The 22,028-nt window shown below is 46.6% G+C and overlaps 1 protein-coding gene across 6 annotated transcripts in view; it reads left to right on the forward strand.

Annotated features, from left to right (window-relative positions):
* Positions 1 to 5,647: 5,647 nt before the first annotated feature.
* Positions 5,648 to 22,028, forward strand: part of dlgap4a (discs, large (Drosophila) homolog-associated protein 4a) — a 58,736-nt gene continuing 42,355 nt past the window's right edge. For 4 of the 6 annotated variants that reach the window (XM_078087006.1, XM_040194235.2, XM_040194231.2 and 1 more), the window contains exon 1: positions 5,865 to 6,137. The gene's annotated coding sequence lies outside the window, so the exon portion shown is untranslated. Of the gene's footprint in view, positions 5,786 to 5,864; positions 6,138 to 22,028 lie in introns of those variants that run through there. The other 2 variants (XM_078087009.1, XM_078087026.1) reach the window with 1 other exon arrangement.

The raw sequence follows: 22,028 nt of genomic DNA on the forward strand, positions 1-22,028 counted from the left end.
AGTTGTACGGTTAGAACTTCAGAACCGTGGCGTGTCTTCATATTATAGCACTTACAAACCAGAACAGCAGAAGAGATCAAATGCAGTAGTATGACCTTGTAACCATGTGTTCATGGTCTGTTTGGCCCTCATATTCTGCCTGAACTCCCTCAGCTCATCTTCATTAATGTGGTGCACATCAGAGCACCCACAATACGCTCACAATAGGTCACTATTGTCTGTAACCAATCCTTTATTCTCCTCAATTGTTAATCTCCTATAAATCCAATTCTCCATCAGAGCCGATGTCCCACACTGTGTGGTTCACACGCTGTTGTTTGCATGCGGGACTTATGATTCACGCCTGGCTCCGTTTAATGGGTTCGACGAATCGCCTCCTCGCTGAGGAGGAATTGAGCTCAGCTTTTCTGAAAGCAGTTTGCCTCAGCACTTCCTGTTTTTATTTATTTTTTGACTCATGAATCCAGGGAGTAGATGTTGCAGCTTGTTTTACAAAGCCATCTGTAGCTCTGCCTGAACGGTGCCAAGCTCACAAAGCTGCTGGTGTTTAATTTATTTTTGAATAGAAGCATATTCCGTTTTTGCCTCGATAAGACACCGTTGGCTGTAGTAAGGAGTAAAACGTCCTATTTGAGTGCTCCTCCTGCATACTACATACACAGTGCTGCTTTCCCTTCTTCCTAAAAGAACACCAATTGGTAAATAAATGGAAAAACACACAGAAAGAACACGTGTCATGACAAAAGACATTTAATAAGTAAAAAAAAAGGAGCTTTTCATCACAACGAGGAGGATGTTACAGACGAGAGGAGGCTCGTCAGAAGAGTCTCCCTGGCCTTTTCATGTGTGTCTCCTCCTGTCAAGTAATTGCTTATACAATCATCTGCTTACGTTAATCTCAGAATCTTTCCCACAGTTCGGTCTCTCATCCTCCTCCGTCGAATCCACTGCAACCTCCCCGTTTTTTTTTTTCTTCTCCTTCAGCGCTTTTATCTGACATGCCCACTGGCGCTCTCACTCCCGCCGGTGAGTGGTCATTGATTACTGTACATGGATTGTATGATGAAATGCCACTCGCCCACCTAACATCCTCTTGTCAGACCCCCCCCCCCCCCCCGTCCTCTCCACACCCCCCCCACCCTGACATCGCACTGCCTCTGCCAGGCTGTTTTTGCCGGCCTGCATAACACTCACTATGTTACGTTGCCTCTGTGCGATTGCAACTGGCATCTGGCCTCGCTTTTCTTTATCTGCAGCGATGGCACATATTTGCTGCTCGGATGCCATTGTTTACATTTTGTGGAGAAACGCGGCGGTTTACGATGACAGAATCCAATTTATTCTCCTCAGCAGTAAATTGCCCCGCGCACATTAAAGTAAATGATGTGGATTACAGTGTGAAACCTGACGACACACTCGAAGCCAGAGAGACGGGTGTCCAATTAGCAAGTGAGTGTTTGTTAGAAAGTAAAGGTCCTTCAAACCGTTGGATTGTAAATTTGGTATCCTGATACAATGGCAGCATCTGGCTTGGCATTCAGCATTTGTTGCATCCAAAACATAATCACTGAGTGTGTGTGTGTTTGTGTGTTGGGGCAGAAGGAAGGTTGGGTTTCATGTTTGACTGAGCCGCGGGCCACTTGTACAGATCTGTTAACTCACTGAAATGGAGACGCGGAGCCGCACAGTGGGACTGAATTCTCTCTGCAGGGGTGTGAACAGAACCAATAAGCCTGCGCTCGTATGGCGACTGCGACGTCACCGGACGGGCCCGCCGGGTCACAGCGAGCGTCGACGCGTGCCCACGTCGACCGTCCAGTCAGGCAGCCGGAGTGGATACCGAGCGGCTGCGACTCCCCGACTCTTGTTTTAAGGGGATCTTCCACAAATAGGATGCTCCCACAGAGACAAATAATTGGCGTGATATCTTGGGGGCTGCAGCATGATGAGTAGTCTGCATTGTAATGCCAATCCTCCACAGGAAGAAACCCAGTTATGCACGCCAGTGGGCACGCACGCTGGACTCTGTGATTAGGGAAACACATGCTAATGGAACAGAGCTGAAGACAGAAGATGAAGTTTAACCCTGCATCAGTGTAGAGTGATTAATACAACTATTTTTGCAATAATATTGGTTCAGTAAAAAGACTGAAGACCTGATTTTCACATAAAATAAACGGAGCTGCTCAGTAGTATTTTCAATGTATTTATTTGTGATATGCTCAGTTGACTCGGTTGGTTCATGGGTTTGTACAGGACTAAAATAACTCAAACAGATGGATTATTGTACCCAAGTCCACTGACTTTGGGGATCTCCTGACATTCCCCTTCAAACGACTGTTGGTTGATTTGCACTGAAATTAGTCACATTGGTCTCCACTCCAGGCCGAATAGTAATAACTTGAGTTTCACTTGTTTTGCAGTTTGTTAGTCTCGGTGAATACGGAGATTGTTACACGAAACAGATTGTCAATGACAGAACGGAGCGGTGCGATAAAGCTGACGACAGAGTTTGGCAGTTGATGGCGGAGCACCTTTCTCCCTCCTCCAAAACACTCACTGTACATGATGCAGGACTCACAGGGGGGCCACCGACAAAGCAAGAACCGTCCCTCTGTTTTCACTCTCTCTGCCAACCGCGTGTCACGGTTCTGTAGGGGTTGCAAACGCTGAAAGAAAACCCAATTGTGTTACTTATTTCATATCCTTATCAAAGGATAAAAAAAACACAGCACACTTTGCTTTCATTTCAAATTCCTGGACTAAATGAACGACCTAAAGTACACTAACAATGATGGATGGTTCTTTTTCTTTCTCCAATGGTAACAAAACACGGAATGGCAGCATTTGGCCCAACAGCTGCGTCTTAAACATTTAAACCATGTATGTTAGTGAAACTGTACAAATTGGTTAGTTTTGCCCCCACCTGACTAAAGATCCATTATGACGTGTACAGGCTGCTGGTGGTAAGCTGATTATACATGGTCTGCTTATCTCATAAGAATTTCACAGAAAGCTTCATTTAGGAAGAAAATAATGTCACATCAAAGCTGTTGAATTGTATTTAAGTCCTCGGTATTTAAGAAAAATCTAAATCTCCATTAAGCTTTTCTTTGAGTGTTTGGTTTTATTGTTGGTTTAAAATGTGTTAATTCTAAAGAAAAAAAATATTTTTTCGGCATTAAACACTTTGGAGGGGAGAGGATGAGACCAGTTAAAGATTACCAAGCTATGCACTTTTATTCAATGCTTTATTTGTTTTAACTTTTGGGTCATTTTGCTGTTTATGATGAAAACACACATTTGAGCTGCTGCGTATACTTGGTATTGTTCTTCATCATAAATACGTGTCAAATGTGTCACTTTCAAGCTGAACTAAGCTCTGTTGTGCCTTTTAATAGCAATTCTATCACCTGAACCAACAGTCTGCTAACGTAGCAACCATACACATGAAGGCAAGTCAAATCTCCCCGTGCAGGTGGAGTTCCTGCCCACGACAGCTCAACCGGGCTGCTGAATAAACTGTTTGTCTTATTGGGAAGCAGTAAGACAGACAGAGGGGAGATTACTGTCAGATAACTTATCAGCCCCGTTGAAGAGGACAAGTTGAACAAAAAAAAGGTTTCCCGCTTCCAACTGGCAGCCTTGGTGCTCCTTTGGATATCCTCGCTTGGATCAGATGCTGGGTTATTGAGTTATTAGTCATGGTCTTATCCAATCAGCCATCCTTAATGCTCACGCCACTGGGCGTTTCTCTTGGGAGAACTTTTATTGTCAGTTTGATTTCAAACTGAAGATTAGTCATATCAATGCAATAGCTGTTGCCCGTTGTGTGAGTATGTAGACAATATGTTTGCATGTGTGCATTCAAAGCTGTGAGGCCATAATTCACTTTTGCAAACGTTCACGAGTAGCCATAGAGTCATAGATTAAAAGCTATGTATGTTATTGAGTCTGTACATGGTCGTCATCAATAACCGTGAAAGAAAAAGGAATTAACGGAGCAGCCGTGAGGATCCATAACTGTGATTTTATCTAGAATATTGGGAGACAGTATACCATCATGGTCATATGCAATACAGGACACATTTCGCGTTTTAATTGGAGTATCTTAGAAATTTTAACTAACCAGAATTGGCAAATTACATATGCTTGTACATAATGTATTTATAATACATACAAAGCGTTTTGATAATGGATTGAAACAGTTTGTACATCGCCTTATTCTGTTATCTAGCTTACACTCGTTGATATAAATGGGGTGGACAAAATAACAAAAACACGTGTGGGGAAGGTCTCCCAGTCTCCAAAATGACCTTCAGGCGACATGTGACTGTTTTTTCGGCCACGCGGGGGCGGTGTTAACACGCTGTCAGAAGGACCCGGATGTCGCTTCAACACAAGAACTTGTTAGCCAACGGCTCTCTATGTGTCATCGAGCCAACATAACGGGACATTATTGTTTGGAGTCGTGTGTCCGAACCAACGATGCATGTAAGTCTATCGCTTTGTCTCTTTATTGTCAGTTTTTTGTTCTTTACCAACTAATGAAGGAAATATAACTTAGTTGCCTGCTAACGTTAGCGTAAAGGCTAGCTTAAATGCTTCTCTAGCTGGGCTGCTAGCTTCATCCATCTGCCACTTGTTTTAATCGTGTTTTTTTTTATTTGCCTAAAACAACTGCCTGCTAGCTAGGAACAATAAAAAGGTAAACCAAAATATTAAATTAAAACTGAAGTGAACGGCACATAATCAATGACTCGCTACTTCACATTGAAGCTGTCACTTACTACAGTGTTATGACAGAAAAAACGTCATCATATCTAATCAATGTTTGGTAGATTTTATATTAATCAACATCATTCCTTGAAGTAAATAAAACGGATGTAAAACATGATAGTAAATGATTAACAATGTACTTCTACACAGTCGTAGTAAGACGTCATCTGATGGCTGAAAGCGCATCATCATCGCAATCAATTGCTTACAATTAACGTTACATAATAGTATTTATTACGATCTCAGGCCATTCTACCTTTAAATGATCACTTTAAGTGATGTCACCAACATGTGTTGCATGCTCTTGACGTCAGTGTTTCTTAAAATCCTGTCTGTGGGGATTATTTTTCTTCTGACTCACTCACATAAAACTCATTTGAAAAGAACATCTGAAACAAAAAGGCACCGAGTCCATGACTCAGTCTCCCCTACAGTGGTGAGCCCACTGGGGATTTTGGTTTTGGTGTTTAGTTGATTCACAGAAAATAGTTTTTTTTTGTCTATTGGCTTTAGTAGTGAAAGATTTCACTACGCAAATTGACTACGACTATTCAGGAAAATAATCGGCACACAAGTGATCGTCATCCGACTCCACCCTCTCAAATCGCGAGTATTAAACTGCAGTAAACGTGAATGAATCTCTCGCCTTTAAAGTCTCTCGTCTCATCGCAGAGCTTCGCTCCTCAGACTCGAGACAAGAAGAAATAGAAAAACAACACACGCGCGCGTTGCCTCAGTGCGCAGAATGATTCATCAACCACCGTTTGCTCGGGAGAGACACTGATTCCGGGGCTGATAGTTCGTTATCGCAGTTATCGGTTTTTTTATTTTTATTTTTTATCGTGGGGCCTCTGATGACCCCCCTCCCTCCCCATCCCCACCGACACCCTCCCTCCCACCTCTCTCATCCCGCGTCTCAACGGACCAAACGCCGCCGCCGCCGCTGCAGCATCACCGGCAGCCTCCAGACTGCGTAATCCACGCCGCGATGGATCCCTGTTAACCGGTGAGCCGCTACCGGAGGACCGGCTGAACTGTGTGTGTGTGTGTGTGTGTTTTAGAGGGAGGGGGGGGGGGGGGGGGGGGGGGCGTGGAGGGTTGAGGAGGAGGAGGACCGACAAGCGATGACCGCTGCGCGAAAATGAGCCATTCATCTGCGGGATGAATAAAAAAAGAGAAGAGATACATATTTCCAGCAATGATACAGGATCGTCTTGTCTACCTCCCCGACAGCTAATCCGCCGGGGCGGGGGGGGGGGGGGGGGCAGTGATTATTACGGCCGACATGTAAGAGCTGGATAACTATCCCCGTGTGACCGACACCCATCCGCAGACCGTCACCGTCCACCATCCGGAAGGTAAGCTCGCCGCGAGGGGCTCGCGCCGCGCGAGCGGCCGCTGCGTCCTCGGCGCTCCTTGCCGGGAACAGAAATAAGTGACTGCTCGATCGGAGGTCATCACCGCAGGCGTTGATGCATCGGCAACCCTCCCTCCTCTCGCCCGGGTGAAATTGAGGATTTTGCTTCGTGTAAATTGGGTCGCTCCTTCACCTGTCGACTCGTCGGGGGGTCCGCAGCGGCACCATGTAGATATGTGACCCTCGAATATCAGGCCGACAGCTGGAGTGGCAATGCATCAGATCCAAATCTTTAAGTGATATTAGTTGACAAATGTCTTTAGGGGAAAAACAGGAACAAGTTCACTTAGAGTTTTGAAAGGGGGAACATGTCCCTTTTGAGATATAATGAGGCGCCGTTAGCTTTTAACTCGGTTTTGGAATCAATCAGCTCAAAATGGACATTTACTTTTTGTTGGTTACATGGCTTTTGTTTCCTGGATTTTTGATGAGTGGAAAATCAGAACCACAGCAACTGTTTCTTTGCTTTGACGTTTCCCTTCTCTTACTGCTGGATTAATTAGAATATATAACTGGTATCTAAATACCAGGGGGGGGGGGGGGGGTATCAATAGCCAGTTTGTATCGAGGCCGTGTTTCCGTAGTTAGTGTCAAGCAGGAGCCACTACAATTAAAAGCCCATTTTGTTGTAGTTGAAGGCTGATGAATAATTCATCCGCGGCTCGATGGCGCCACAAATCTGCGGATGGCTCCGCTGAAGGATGTCAGTGTGGCAGCGGACGAGCCTCTGCTGCCGGCAGAGCAGGCTGATGGGTTCACCCGTCATGATGTAAGCTCAATGGTACACCCGCTTTTCTGTTTTCTGAACCTGTGTGACAAACACACACGGTAGTGTATCAGCAGCAACGGTCCTGTGTGAAACAGCTCCGTGGAGGTGTAGAGGGCTCTCAGTCAGGTGTCAAAGTCATATTTGCTGCCAAGGAGCCAACAGCCATGATGATACTGTACTGGTGTTCTTTTTCTTTTTCTTTTTAAATGTATTTTTCTAAACTGGCTTAGTCAGGACTCCTGCAGGGAGCGATTAGACACGATGTCGTACAGTATCGCACGCATCAGTGTGACGTCATCGGCACAGAGCTTTAAAAGTCTTCGCACCCAGAACCCGCGGAGTCTTGCAATAACTGAACCAGGACTGCGCAAACAGGCATATGGGTGGATTAGAGGGACAGTTCACCCCCAAAGTCTAAAGTAAAAAAGTCCCCTCCTTTCTGTGGTTCTGTTTATCGGTCTTTTGTTTTGAGTTGCTTAGCTTTGGAGGTATCGGCCGTAGAGATGTTTACCTGCCTTCCAATATAATTATACTATATGGTACTATTTGGTACTTGGTACTATAGGGTACTCAGCTTGCAGTGCTCAATGTGCAAAAACTGCATGTGGAAAAGCTCAATATTTTATCTTTGCAGAAATCATGACACAGTTACTCAAGATAATCCACAGACTGGGTCGTGATTTCTGGAAAGCGGCTCCCGGTGACTCAAAGTACGAGAGGAAAACCAACCCACGACATCATGTTGCTATATAGTTGTTTCCCCCCCCCCAAAAAAAGTATTGGCTCAGTGTGGCTGCAATGCTCTCATGTTCCCAGTTTGTGTGCGCGCTTATGGGTTTCAGATCGACTTTTAAAAATTCTGGTAATCTTTGAACCCGAAAAGCCCTCTGTGCTCAAACTACAAAAATGCTATATTATTAATCCACTAGTCCCCCACTTATCCAAATTATTTTCTTCTGTTGTCCGGGTTCCAAACTAGCAAAGGCAGGCCGCTGCTCCCGAGGTCAGTCCTATCACGCTGCCAGCTGTGCAGGCCGACCCACAGCTGGACTACCGGGATGGGTGGTGGCGGGGGCGGGGGGCACTGACACACGTTATAATACTGAATCCCTATTTGGGTAACTGACTGCTACAGATCCTTCAGGGCAGCTCCAGTAAGCCGTTGGCATAGCTAACGCTAGTTGCTAGCTTCTGCTCGACTAAAGGAAGAGGATAGCTCGATGATTCGCGTGATTTATTTTCTAATAAGCTGCTATCACTTTACTTTTTTTTCTTTACTGCCAGTACGTTGCGAACAAACACGGGTAGAGGATCGGAGGCGATGTCTGGACCACGGCCACGTCAACCCTGTTTTGTGGTTTTCGATCGGTAGCTTAACGCTACGTGTTTAGCCAATCACAGATTAGCATGAAAACTGATAGAAGACGCTCCGCCCTAAAGGAGGGAAAGCAGGAGGTTGTTCATCTCGCTCTTACCTTGTTATAAATATGAATATTTTGATCAGCGTCTCACATTACAAGGCCCGCTGAAGTATGACTGCCCATGCTGGGGCGCATTAGCTGTATCATGAGAAGAGAAAGGGCAGAAATGTCACAAGGTATCGGCCGACTTGGCTTTTCAATGAACGTGGATGCTGAAGCCCCGTCTCTTTTCTACTTTATCCTCATGCGTTGCTTTTCTTTGCCAGCCTCTCTGCGCTGTTGCCGAGCTCCTCAGGTATTATGTATCACTCTGAAGTCAGCGGTATGGAGGATGCGAAAGGACAATGCTAATGCGTGAGTGACTTTGACTTAGTCGAAATACAGTACATGTATCCTTTCAAGCTGTTGTTTCTCTATATTTACCGTTGCAACAAGCCATCACTGCAACCTCAGAGCTCAGCCATGTGTACACGTCCTGCTCTCCTTTCCGACGTGTCTTAGAGCTTCGTCTGTCCAGCTGTCGTCTCCTCGGCACCTCGTAAAATCTATGGATGAGGGGGATTCAAAGGGAGGGCGAAATGGAGTGAGTTTGTCCCCGGGGAGAGCGCCTCGTCTCGCGTTATATTACTCGGAAGGAGAGAGATTTTATGACCTTAATGCAGCTCTCGGTCCGTCTCGTGCAGGAGCTGACGGAGTGTTTTGGGAGCTGGTGCCGCTCCGTGCTGCTGAGTCAATGACCTCTCCGGCCATCAGGTCACTGTGCTAAACAATCTCCTCCTCTCCTCTCCTTTCCTTTGCCTCCTTTCTCTCCTTTCCCCTCCCCTCCTTTCCTCGTCCATTAAATCACAACTCCGTCACTCTCCTCTCCATCCTCTCCTTTCCTTGCCCTCTCTCTCCTGTCCTTCTGTCTCCTCACTGCTCCTTTCCTTTTTCCTCCTCTCCCCTCCTTCCGTGCTTTCATTTGGTCTCCTCTCTTTTCCTCGCCTCCCCTCTACTTCCATCCTTTCCTCTCACATCCTCTCCTTTTTTATTGCAGAAAGGACAAACCGTTTAATGCGTCGCCCCAAACAGCCGTCTCTCCTCTCGGCATCTCGGTATTGGTCCAATGCAAGTTGCACTTCTTGTGTAAGAGCTCAAAATAGAAAAAACTGTTTTACAGTCGGCCCTTGACAAGCATCTTGTTATCTCGCCTGTATGTGTCATTTTACAATAAGTCCCTGCTCGCACTGCGTTTGCTGAATGGATCCTCAGACACACATTTGCATGTTAAGCTGAACGTTCGTCACCAGGGACGATTAATCAGCGCACAGCAATTAATGAGTCCGTGTCCCCCGGTGATTAACAATGTCTCATGTGTCCAATGCGAGGAGGTCCCAGAAACAGCTGTTTGTTCATGTCGGGGTTTGTGAGGAAGTTGTCATTTTTCATCCAACCTACAAAGAATTACGGAAGCCCTCGGCGTTATTAAACACTCAACGTGGGTTTGAATCATCTCAAATAAAGATTTGGCTTATTTGTTTCCTCTTGCAGTTTACAATATGCAACAAGAAGCTAACTGGTACGGACAAGAGAGGAAACAGCCTCAATGAGGAAGCCGCCTCACACGACTCAAGTGAGGCATTTGTTGTGTGAAAGGAGAAGCAACACAGAAGCGGCGAGAAATAATGCAGGGTGATTTTCAAGGCTCAGGGATATTTTGTTTTGCCACTACAAAGAGAATTTCCATAACCTTTGCTTGAATTTCTGGGGCACTTCTTGGTGATTGTGTCTGTGGGTGGTGTGCGTGCGTATATAAAAATACTTTTTGGACAGAGACAGAGCTCACAGGGTTCCATTGTAATATCCGCTGCCCTTGAATCACAAGTTGGCTCTGATTACATCCTTGTAAATATAAGAAAACTGGTGTTCGAAAACAGATTTTTGCCTTTTGGAAAGCTGCTTCCCTCTGGCAGGTCCAAAACAAATGCATAAATTCACATTCATATTCCAGAGAACTGCAGGATGGCAGAAACACACACTGACTTCGGTGCGGTAACAAGCAAGCAGCCGGGATGGAAGGAAAAGTTCTCTCTGCATAGTGCAGAGAAAAGAAAGCTCATTTTCCGTCTCAAAACAGCCTGCAGCTTGATTCGCTCTCCTCCGGTTGATTGTCCCGTCGTTGATTTCACATGTCGTACCCGCTGACCAGCGAAGCTGGCTTTCTGAGCTGAAATGGTGGCGTGTAGTTTCACCGCGAGGTCTCCAGCTCGCCTGCGTGATGGGGAGTCAGAGAGCAGATCCGAGCCCTCTGAAGATTAACACCATGGGACGGCCGCCTTCTGGCTCCCGCCCCCCGAATTACATTCCCTCAAACCGAGACCTGACCCCGGGTCCGCCTGCGTGTGTCACAGCCCCGGCCCCCGGGCGCCATATGGACGCAACATCTCGCGTTGTCACGCCAGTCGCCGTCACTGTCGCTCCCCTTAGCCACAGCGCAAGATTGTCTCACATTTCAACATGAGCGGCTCCACATTGTCTCACGCACAGACATTATAGAAATGAGGATTTTTAAATATGGCCGCGGTTGCCTTTTCTTCACGAAAGATTAAGTCTGTTTGCTCAAATACTTGTTATTTACTCCACAAGAAACTTGAGCTCAACGTGGAGCTCAAAGTAGGCCGGGACTCAATGAGGTTCTCTGCTTCATGAGCATAAAAACAATATTCATGGATTTTTACATTTTCCCACTATTTCACTGTAAATACTGTTACAGGCAATACACAGTCCAACATGTGAATCTTTTTTTTTATCATTACAACCACTGGATGAATGATACAGATGTACAAAGACTTTTGTTGAATAGTGATGCTGGTGTTGCCCTGTTGGTTCACCTTCCAACGAGCTTTCCTGCAGCTGTTTCACAATCAGAGCCGCTTAACATATAGCTGGATTCTGTGCATGCGTCGCCCTGCTGTGGATCCCTCGTGCTTTGGCGGGCGACCAAATGATCGTCATTGTAATAAAGCGAGAAGCAGTGTCATTTTCTCGTTGATTTCCATACAATCAAACTAGTATGAGTCGCCCCCTGATGGCCATTAGAAAGAATGCAGGTTTAGGCACCTACGCTTTGGCTTCAGAATCGGATGTTTCCGTCTGATTGGTTCTGACGTATACGGGGCTGAAATAGATAAAGAAGAAAACCATCATACAAATAATATCCCACAATTTAAACAATTTTAAAATTTCCAACTGATTATTAATGTGATCGTAAGTGTTTACGTTTCCCCCTAAAACTGAACAGATGGAAACCAAAACATCTGGACTGTGAAAGCTCTTCACGCCTTTTCGATTTAGACTTTTCATCCCACATTAACCAGGAAAGATTCTCAGTGTACGAAATAAGCTAGGTCTTCATGTCCTAAAAGATGTTCCCCTCTCAGTAGTAGCCTTTTTGTTTTAAAGAATCTCCTTTTAAATATGTTAATGGAACTCTGGTGTGACAGCAGAAGCCCGGCAGTCAGACTCCTACTCCCATTAAATGATTGGTGACTATGTGACACTGGTCCATCCAGAGCGAAGATTCCCAACTACTACATTTATCTCAATAGGAAAGGAATCGAATTTTGTCCTGTGCTCTGACTTACTTTATTTAGCATTTAGATGGTTTACATCAGAACCTACATCTCTTGTGTTTTATGCTATTTAAGATACCGGGTTGTTTGTGAACACCCAAATGCGCCGTCATGATGTCTTTCTTTGCTGGTTTCTGCATGTTTTGCTGCCCCCTCGCCCCTTGTTTACTACTTTAGTAATTTCAGGAGTCTCTCAAGCGCACCCACACAGCCCCTTCACTGCGAGGCCCCCGAAGAGTCAAGAACAACATTCAGCCGCGTGACATTACACACCGCATCCCCTCATCCTATACACACACACACACACACACACACACACACACACACACACACACATACAGAGTCTGACCGTAGCTGGAAGGAGTGATCGTGCACTGTGTCCTCCTCGGCGGTGAGGCAATTTGAAACCTGTCTCCCGTTTTACAGATAGATGCAACACTTCCCCGAGGACTGCTAAGCACAAACACTCTCTTGATCACTCACCCTCGCTGTAACCTTGGAGCTAAATAGAGCAGTTTGCCACATGACATCAGGTGCGCTGCCGTTTATTTCATTCAGGTTTGGGTCGTCAGTGCATCAGTTCCTCGAGCCCGGGTGAACGTTGCCCCACGTAAGCGTTTACACCTTTGGCTGCATGCATGTGTTTGCTCATCTTTATATTCCTCACGTTTTTCTCCATTTGGTAAACATTGTGTTTCACTCTTTGTTAATCCCTCAGGCCTAAATCCTCCCAAACTCCCAAATACACCATCAAGTGCTCTCCGTTTTATCTTTGGTTTAGCATTGCAAGAGATTTGCATGACAATGTGGCCCCATCTTCACACTTAAAAAAAAAAACTTCAACATCAACACATTACGACATGCTCCTGTGTTTGTGTGCTTCTGTATACTCTCAACATAAATTATTCACGGCGCATTCATTCCTCGCCCAAAGTGGAGCTTGTTGGGTTCATGTAGCACTCAAAAGTCACAGATCGTGACACGTGAGCACGGGACCTTCATTAGGCCATAACTGTCTCTCATATGTTGCACACGGTAAGACACGATGAACAGTTACCTCCATGTTTAATGGATTGATTTGCTGCCCGTCCATTACCCGGGATCATCATGGTCTGTGTGTTTTTGGCTGGATTCAGATAGAAGCTGCGTGATGTAATAGAGAAACCTGTGTTGCTTTGCCACTGCAGCAGAATTAGCCACACGGGACGAGGAACTGACTTTGTTTTTTTTGTGTGTCGCCCAAACCTCTCAGTTGCCACGGCGGCGCCGTCTGCGTTGCTTAGAAAGCTCCTCAACTATGACTCGACCCCTGGTCCCGCTGTCGCCCCGCGTTGAGCGCCATTGGATGAGCAGGTCACCCTGAGCCGTGAGTTCCTCTCGCGCTGACTGTAAAGACAGCAGGAACAGCCCCCGCCCTCCCCGCGCCGAGCGCATACGTCCTTGTTTGTGTTTCTGCAGGCGGTGCGCCTTTATTGTAAACACCGCTGTTGCATAATTCGCAGCAGGAGGCAGGCAGCTGTTCCTGAGGACTGGCAGGTAATGGGGCAGCAAGAGGCTGCCGGGCCTCGCAGGAGGCTGGAGGGCAAAGCCGGGAAGGACTCGGCGATGTAATGCAGTTCCAGCCTCTTACCAGAGGGACCCTGTCTGGAAATATGAACGCGGGCCCTTGAATAAAGCACCTGCCTCAGACTTCCTCCTGAACGCTGTACGAGCCCTAGGAGCAGTAATGATAGAATTCCCTCCGATTCGCCACCTGCACGGAGAGCATCTGTCCGTCATCTCGAGGCAATCTAAAGCGTTATTAATCTGTTGTTGGCGGTGATGAATCTCATCTGGAGAATTGCAAGGGCTCCCAAAGGTCACTGTTTGCACTCGTGCTTCCTCTCATCTCCTCATCTCTCCGTCTAATCGCTACTTTAATTTGTATGGCACACAGAAGCACATGGGTGTAGTAAATACCACCACGCTCTGTCGTGATGTTTAGTCGCTGTCATGCGAGCTGAGAAAAATCTGCCCTGTTTTGACTGGTTGAGTTTGAGTGACAGGTTTTGTTTGTTGGCTTGCAACAATTAGAGAGAAAGAAACACAATGCATTACTGAAATGGAAATTGTTTTGTTTTGATAGATACTAAAAAAAAGAAGGAAAAAATAATCTTTATTTAGCCCGGCTTCAGCGTTTTCCACATCACGTCACATCCATACATCGAGTTAATGGAAGATTTTCATCAGAAATCCTTCTGTCTTTACAGGAAACACTACAGTCTGGAATTGTTACTTAGTATACTATCCAAAAATATTTGTGATACTAAACAACAGCTAGAAATCAAAACGTTGATTAGCTATTGTGTGTCTGATTAGCAGAATGACATCCTGTCCTTTTGTCCTTTGAGTTTGTTTGATTGAGATTGGATCAAAACGTTGCTGCTGTCCTACGATAGGACATTTTTGGAGCATCACTTCACTTCACAGTGCAGGTTTCTTTCTCTTCATAAAATATTTTACCTTCTTGCTGAAATTTTAAATAGCTTACACAGTGAAGTGGCTTCGACCAGCTAAACCTTCGTATTGGACTTGTAGTACTTCTCACAGCGATGACACTGAATGAAAGGTGCTGATGAAGTCGCGCTGTCGTGCTGCTGGGGATTCACAAGCTGTGCGCACATTTCTTTATGAATAAAGACGTGTTTCTTTGTCTCCCTCAAAGGTTGCCTGTCAGCCCTTTGAGGCGGGAAAACAAACCCGGCCGTGGATCCGCTCCAGTGATTTGTAATGGAACGTAAGACGGCCGGTGCTCAGCCCGCAGCGTATTCCGGAACCGACTTACCAGCACTGCTTGTTGTACCTGCAGTAACGAGATCCATGTGTGGTCGTTTTGCCGAGGCGTGCGGTAGATTTGTCAAAACGCTGCGACGGTAGAGAGGATTGAGATGGAGGGAAGTCTCCGCGTGGTTGGTTCTGCCTCGTCCTCCTGCGTTGGCCTGGTCACTGCGCTGCTTACACCCTCATTAGTATGGGTGTCAGTGCCTCTCCTTCAGCCCAACCTGCCGTGGCGCCGCTGTAGTGCAGCCGCCCGCCCGCCTGCCTGCCTGCCGCATTGTCCCTGGATGGCCGACGCGAGGCCGCCGGCTCTCTCTCCTCCCGAGGACGACTGGAATGTGGGCAAGCGTCAGAAGCCGAACGTCATGATTCAAGTGAAGGAGACGCGCGTGTGTGTGTGTGTGTGTGTGTGTGTGTGTGTGTTGTTGCGAAGCAGCAAAGAGCGTTTTGTATGGAGGTGAAAAGGAAGCGGGAACATGAAAGAGGCTTTTATCGTCATCGTCGCTAACAAATGCAAAAGCAAAGTCTCGGCTTTGGGGCTGTAAGAAAAAAATGTAAATGCACGCGAGAGGGAGAGGACATGTTTCAATGTACCGATTTACCGTATTTTATAAAGATACTTTGTGTAATGATTGGAGGCCGTAGATGAATCATTCAACACACACTTTTCACATTTGGGGGCCTGACCTGCGCTTTTGAAGAAGCTGGTCTTCAGTGAGTAGTTTTACAATTTTGGACACAACCTTAGTTGGAAAAGCTCCATCTAGTCTCAGTTCAACAAGCTGCCAGTCCACGCATCATTTAAATATGTGCTTGTGCAGGTTGTTGTTGTTGTTGTGTTACTGGCATCGTTGTTAGCGAATATCAGCCGATGTGATGTGTGTTCAGCATAGTCGTCCCGGCATGCCGTCATGACGTCTTGTATATCACATGTCCAGTCTGCGTAGGTCTTAAGCACAACACCAGAGAACCCAGATGGGGGCGCATGGGTGGATGTTATCGGAGGTTATCGAGGGGGGACGCGACCCCCCAGATTGCCACCGGGGTTATTTCGCACACTGGGAATGGTGATGCCATGGTTAGCAGAAAAGACGGTGGACTACAGATCTGGATGATGAGATGCGTTTCGTGGCGTAGCCCGGTGGACCATCAGCACTGGATGTGATGAAGACCGCGGGTGGAAAAAGGAGGAGGAGGACCGCCTCCGTTCGGGCTGTAATTACAACTGATGGCAGAGAGAGGAGATTTGATTTAGTTGAAAGCAACGCTATGATTGTCTTATGGAGATGGCGGTAAAAGGTGAACGCCCGGAGTCTTCAGAAGAGAGTCTTCCTGACTGCCGCTGGGCTTCATGTGCACCAAACCCGACAGCCCAGCGTGTTTGTGTGACAGTCGTCGCTGCACCTCCACCGCCTTTCTCAGAGGAAACCGCAGGTGGGGATGTACAGTACATCCAAGGACAAAACTTACCATGAGAGGCAAAGCACCGTCATTCAAAAGATCCGATACCTGTCCCCGGAACAAAGCATCTGTGTTTGTAAGACAAGCGATGCTTTCGGCAACCGCAAGAAGACAACACAACCAGAGTGTGAAAAGGAGACATCTGGAGCACACACTGAAAGAGAAAACAGAGTCGGCACTCTCCATTCACCGGAAGGCAGCGAACCACACCGTGGATTGTGAAGGGATCGCCGGTGGATCATGGAAGCCTCGGGAAATCGAGCTGCCCAGAACATTAAAGCAAGATAAAGGTGCCGTCCACCCACACAGTCCTTGGGACGTCGTCCTGTCCCTCTCTGGCAAACGGTGAACAGGTGGCCGACGTTGAACATCTCACGCGACGCATTATTAAAGCCGCAGCTGGGACCGAGACTTGAGACGTGGACGCGATCCAGACTGAAATCACAGAAATATAATGGGAGAAAGTAACCCGACTCCACCTACAAGCACCGGGCAATTAACATGTTCGATCTTGTTTATTCAATCTGTGAAAAAGCAAAGTGACCTCCTGGAGTGTCGGTGTTTCTGTGACGTTGCCAGGCAAACAGTGGAGACCCCAGCTTTGTAACTTTAGAAGCCGATTTTGTATGTCAATTTAATAGTCATTAGTTTGACTTGAGCTCGACCAAAAGGAATGACTTGACTTGGCAAAAAAAAAGGCTTGTCTCATCTCTACTGTCAAACAGATAACAGACAAACGGGCTGCGGGGGCTTTTCATCAAGGACCCTCATTTGGACCTCGAACTCTGCCTGACGGGCTTCCCAGCTCCGTGTTCAAAGCGATACAGCAAAGTGAGGTTGACACTGGTCATGAATGGGAGGAAGGGATTATCGCATAAGCATGGAAAAGAGCGGAGTGCAGAGATGTTTGTACGTTCTCAGAGCCATTGTCCTTTGTCCCTCCTCGAGGCCAGAGGATAAACTCTCCTCTCGCTCCCCCCCGCTGCGATGTCATCGCTCCTGGCATCCATTCAGTCAGTGTGACGATAGGATCATAAGTCACCTGATTATGCAATGTTCTCTTTTCATCGGCTCATTGATTCACGTGTCGCCAAGCGGCGAGAGCGCCGCACCGCACAGGAAACCGCGGGTAAAAGTTGTTATTATTAGAATGTTCACTTCAAGGTTCATTGACGTATTATTACATGAATGGGTCGGCCGTATTCGGCTTGGTTGTGCTGTGATTGCAAGCGCCCCGCTGCGCGGTTTTGTTGCTCGCCCGCCAGATCTAACATTTATGATATCACATTTCAGTCGTCATGGTTTCTCTTAGACCCTCCTCCCACCTGCCACATGCAGACGCACGCCGAGTCCTTTCCAGGCATGACTCTGCGACGCCGGCACCCGCCCAAATTGTTCCTCGTGCTCACAATAAGACACGTTGTCGTCTTGTCTCAGCGTCTTTGATAATGCATTCGGTCCCTCCGGATAAGAGGCCCATACATCAAGCCCGACAGATCCGTCGCGCAGCAGTCTCACCTCATCATTTGTATTCTCTCACGCCGCACGGCCGCTTTGGTCTGTGTCACTCCCACGCACTCCTGTTTACCTTCTTTCATACTGTTCTCTCTGCTAGCATCGTAAATGCTCCCTTTTCATTTTTGGTTGCTGCGTTTAAAGGGTTTCTCCTCGGCTGTGCCCTTGCTGCGATCCGTTCCTTCGCTCTAATGTGCTCGCCATCCTGGCACCGACTCAACGCACCGAGACTCGTCTGGAATTTCAGTATTTCACCTTACAATAACGTCCGACGCTCCCCTCCTTCTCTGCTCGCTGGTAGCGGCCGCCTGGACGAGGCGGTAAAATGGAAACGCCTGACGGAAAATGTATTTAAGAATCGGGGAGGCCCTGTTCTTTTTAAATTAGCAGCGTTAGGGACTCCTCAGAGTAAACACGGCAGGCCAGACTCATTTGTCTCCAGCCGAAGGCTCAGAGGCAGAGTGGACAGGGACCAGCAGGTGTATCGCACGGCGGGACATGTCAGCTGAAGGGATGAAGGTTGTGATATGGTGATGAACTCTGTGATTCATCTCTGTTCATCCATTTGAGAGTCACATGTTTTAAATGACGTTGTCGATCTTGGTGCTGGTGGTGAAATGCATCAATCAATCACTTAGTAGGAGTTTTTTATTTGCATATCTTTGACACCTGGTTGTTTGTGCCTGTTAGTATGTAAGTGTTTATGTAAGTGTTTTTATTATACTTGTGAAGTGAAAATTGCAAAAAAGAGATTGATTCTCCCGGACCCCGGACGGGTTTGATCCACCCCCCCCTTCCCCTCCTCTATTGATTGAGCGCGCTTTGTTCCGAGATCAAGGCCTCCCGCCTGGCTCCACATGTGGTCAGGATTTGCATTCTGCGTTTCGTTATCAAAGAGCGTTCAGCACCCTGGCACCCAAAATGCTGATCCCTGGTTCTGAGTGATGTACCCTTGAACAGAGAAACTGTAACTTCTGCATTATTTATGTGCTTGGTGTTCAGTATGCTAATAGTGAACATTATTATTTTTTCCCATGACATATGGCTGCACTCACCTACAGCATAACCCGCTGACAGAGACCGTCAGTGACACAGAGAGCTTTTCTTTTTTATTAATTATTAGTTTTTAATGAAAGTCACCTTGTAAAAATAAGACCTCGGAAGTCTGTTAGGAAACTTTTGTTCTGATCGATTCAAATACTTTTGAAGTTGTTCTTCCCCCACTTTGCCTAGAAAAAGTTTAACAGAGTAACCCCTTTATTTTATCAACAGCCACTAACAGATGAAGGATAAGACACAAAGGACTGTTGTTTTTAAATCTGCTCATTAGCTGCAGGATGTACATGGATTTAAAGTTTGACTGAGTGGTAAATGTGAATCGTTAGCCTTTAACTAACTAGCCAGCCAGCTAGCGGACTTGTGGCGTGTTACTTTGTTGTGATCAATCAGTGATCATCAACCTGCTGAATTATTCCCTGTGGTCACTTGAATCACAAAGCCTAAGTCTACAGCTTTTTGTTTGAAAGTGAAGACGTTTATTAAATTAATCTTGTGTCATTTAAACCCATAACGCTCATTAAGAGTACTCTATAGAAGTGATCTGTAATATGCGCACAATTAACCAAAATCGAATGGTGTGCTCGACAAAAACTTAACACAAAACCCAATCGGTGGTCCGAATGTTATCAGCTCGTGTACTAAATAGTTCCTCTGAATACATACAGCTTCGTTCATCTTTTATTTCCATCCAGCGTTTGTCTCCAGACGTTATTCCTCTACATAACAGAGGACACGCACTAAAAGGTTTAATTAATTAATGATCAACCAGAAGCGCTTGCAGCCATTGGAAGATAGAAACGAGTCTGTTCTGTATTCTATAAAAGGGGTCTGTAAACATGGCCGCAGCCCAAGTGTGGTATAACTGCAGTGACAATAGCTGTCGGATTATCCGTTTAAGTCGACGCCACATTGAGATTTCAGCACGCAGCCAGATCCCGTTCTCTGATTATTGATATCAGAGCCATAAAAAAGATCAAATCTGCCTTCAAGCTCATGGAAGGCCAATGCTGGTCCTGTGTGGTCTTGATGTCAGACGCAAGGCCAAGTCCTACAAGAAGGGATAAATTAATTGAATTCCTCTATGATCGGTTATTTTTGGGGCCATTCCTTAAAAGGAAGGGACCTTCATTCACTTATCAAAAAGTGTTTTAGTCATGAGACATTTCAGTTATTCAGGTTTAATGAATGGAATCTCTCTGAAACATAAAGCCATCCAAACAAATAATTCCCTCCATTTTTCACATCATTATAACTTATTACACGCTACTTGCTGACAGTGTTGGTATTGTTTGAAGCCCAGTCCGAACTACATTAGAAGGACTCTGTTAAAGCGGTATACGTAAATATACTGAATACACTTTTACTTACATCTACATATAAGACAAGAGAAAACGAGGAGGAGGGGGACCAGTTAGGGTCTCTAATAAACAAAACAGTGAGCCGAAACACACTAAAGGTTGACTCTAAACAACTGCAACACGTAGTGGAATAAATGAGTTCCAAGTTTCACTTTTTAAAATGACTTTAGGTAAAAAAAATAAGTAAAATCTTAAAACTACTTTGAAACCAGTAAAATGATTTTAGAGCAAATCCCAGATTTGGAGCATACCAATCACAATGCCCGCGATGAATACTTCACTACGATAGATTGGTGTACTGGCTGTAATGTGCAGATGACGCATCGATTAGGACATTCGAGCGGTCACAGTCCGCTCGGCGTTTACTGTTCCTTCATAAAGACATAACTCAAATCCACCGAGAGCAGCGGCCGCGCGTCAACTTAGTGATTCACATTCCTCTCACGGAGTTGATTGTAGTTTCTGACACGAGCTGGTGGTGTGAAAAGCTGGGCGATAAGCTGTGGTACCCAATGCTCCTCCTCCCGTGTGCGCGCGCGCGTGTGCGTGTGTGTGTGTGTGTGTGCGCTTTGGTGCAGCTGGCCTGACAGCAGCGTGATGGCTGCGTGTGATGGAGTGCTCACAGCAGGCCGGCCGCGGTAATGACAAGCGCATGCATGCAGCTGATACTCACCTGAAATGGATTAGCACTCATGCACCCACACAGCCTCGACCTCGCCCTGCCGCAATAAACTTAAAACGTTTTAGAGGACGCTCACATCACTTCATTTATCAAGCTCTTTTTCTTTTTTTTGACCTCCGTGTCCACCATGAGGAGGATTTATGCGTGACGCTATCAAGGCTTTTAATGGCGTTAGTCGCTCTTCACTTTGTCAGGGATATTGACCGACGTTTCGTAAATGTTGCTGTGGAAAATTGAACAGTTTAAGAGGATTGCGCCCCAAGGAGACGAATCCCGCCGCTATTTGTCACGTCTGCTGCCGTGTCACAGCTCGCATGTAGTTTCCCGCGGACGCGGCGGCGGTTCAGACTTCAGGCTGCCCACTCAGCCTTGATCCCCTTGTCAGATCGATAAGATGTTTTGGCACTGTCTCCCGGGCGTTCTCCTCTAGAAGCCCTTCAGTGGACACCGGACCGGGGGGGATGCTCCAGTGCGAGGGCAGATAGTGAGAGTGGTTAGTGTGGTGCAGTGAGGAGTCCGTCCGGTAACTGCTGCCTCGCGGCGGCTTGATGGAGCCACTATGATCGGGGACAGTGAGTTAGTGCGGGGGGGTGTTGCTTCAGGCGAAACAAACAAGTTGTCACCAAAACACTAACACCTGGTCAGCGGCCATGAGCTCCAAACGCTGATGTTCTCGGTGCTTCCAGACGGCCTATCGGTGCGTCCAAAGTGTCTTTTCAAAATGAACTGCCGTCTTCACGGAGAGTTGCATTTAGGCTACAAAACCACTTAGGTGGGTTTGGGAAAAGAAATAAACCCTAAACAGCCCCCGTGACTACCGAGTCACGTGACCGGAATAAACCTGACCCGCGAGTCACGTGACCAAAGATGGGACGGGCACGTGTGACGTTTTCACACGTGCATTGAAATCACATTTGTTTTAATTTGATCAAACTGGGTACATCTGCCACGTTTTGCACGCCGATGGTCTTGTTGTTTTCAGTGGGATGGAGAAATGACTGGGCAGAGCAGTGAGAGACATTCATATATGTCCTCATCCAAACACGTGAGACGCAGCTTCTAGACGGAGGACCGGCACAACATTGGAGCTGTGACGCCTGCAACGCGAGCGTCATCACTCAGTTGTACAAAGATCGGCC

This window comes from Gasterosteus aculeatus, chromosome 2, assembly GCF_964276395.1.
Source record: "Gasterosteus aculeatus chromosome 2, fGasAcu3.hap1.1, whole genome shotgun sequence".
NCBI classification, from domain to species: Eukaryota; Metazoa; Chordata; class Actinopteri; order Perciformes; family Gasterosteidae; genus Gasterosteus; species Gasterosteus aculeatus.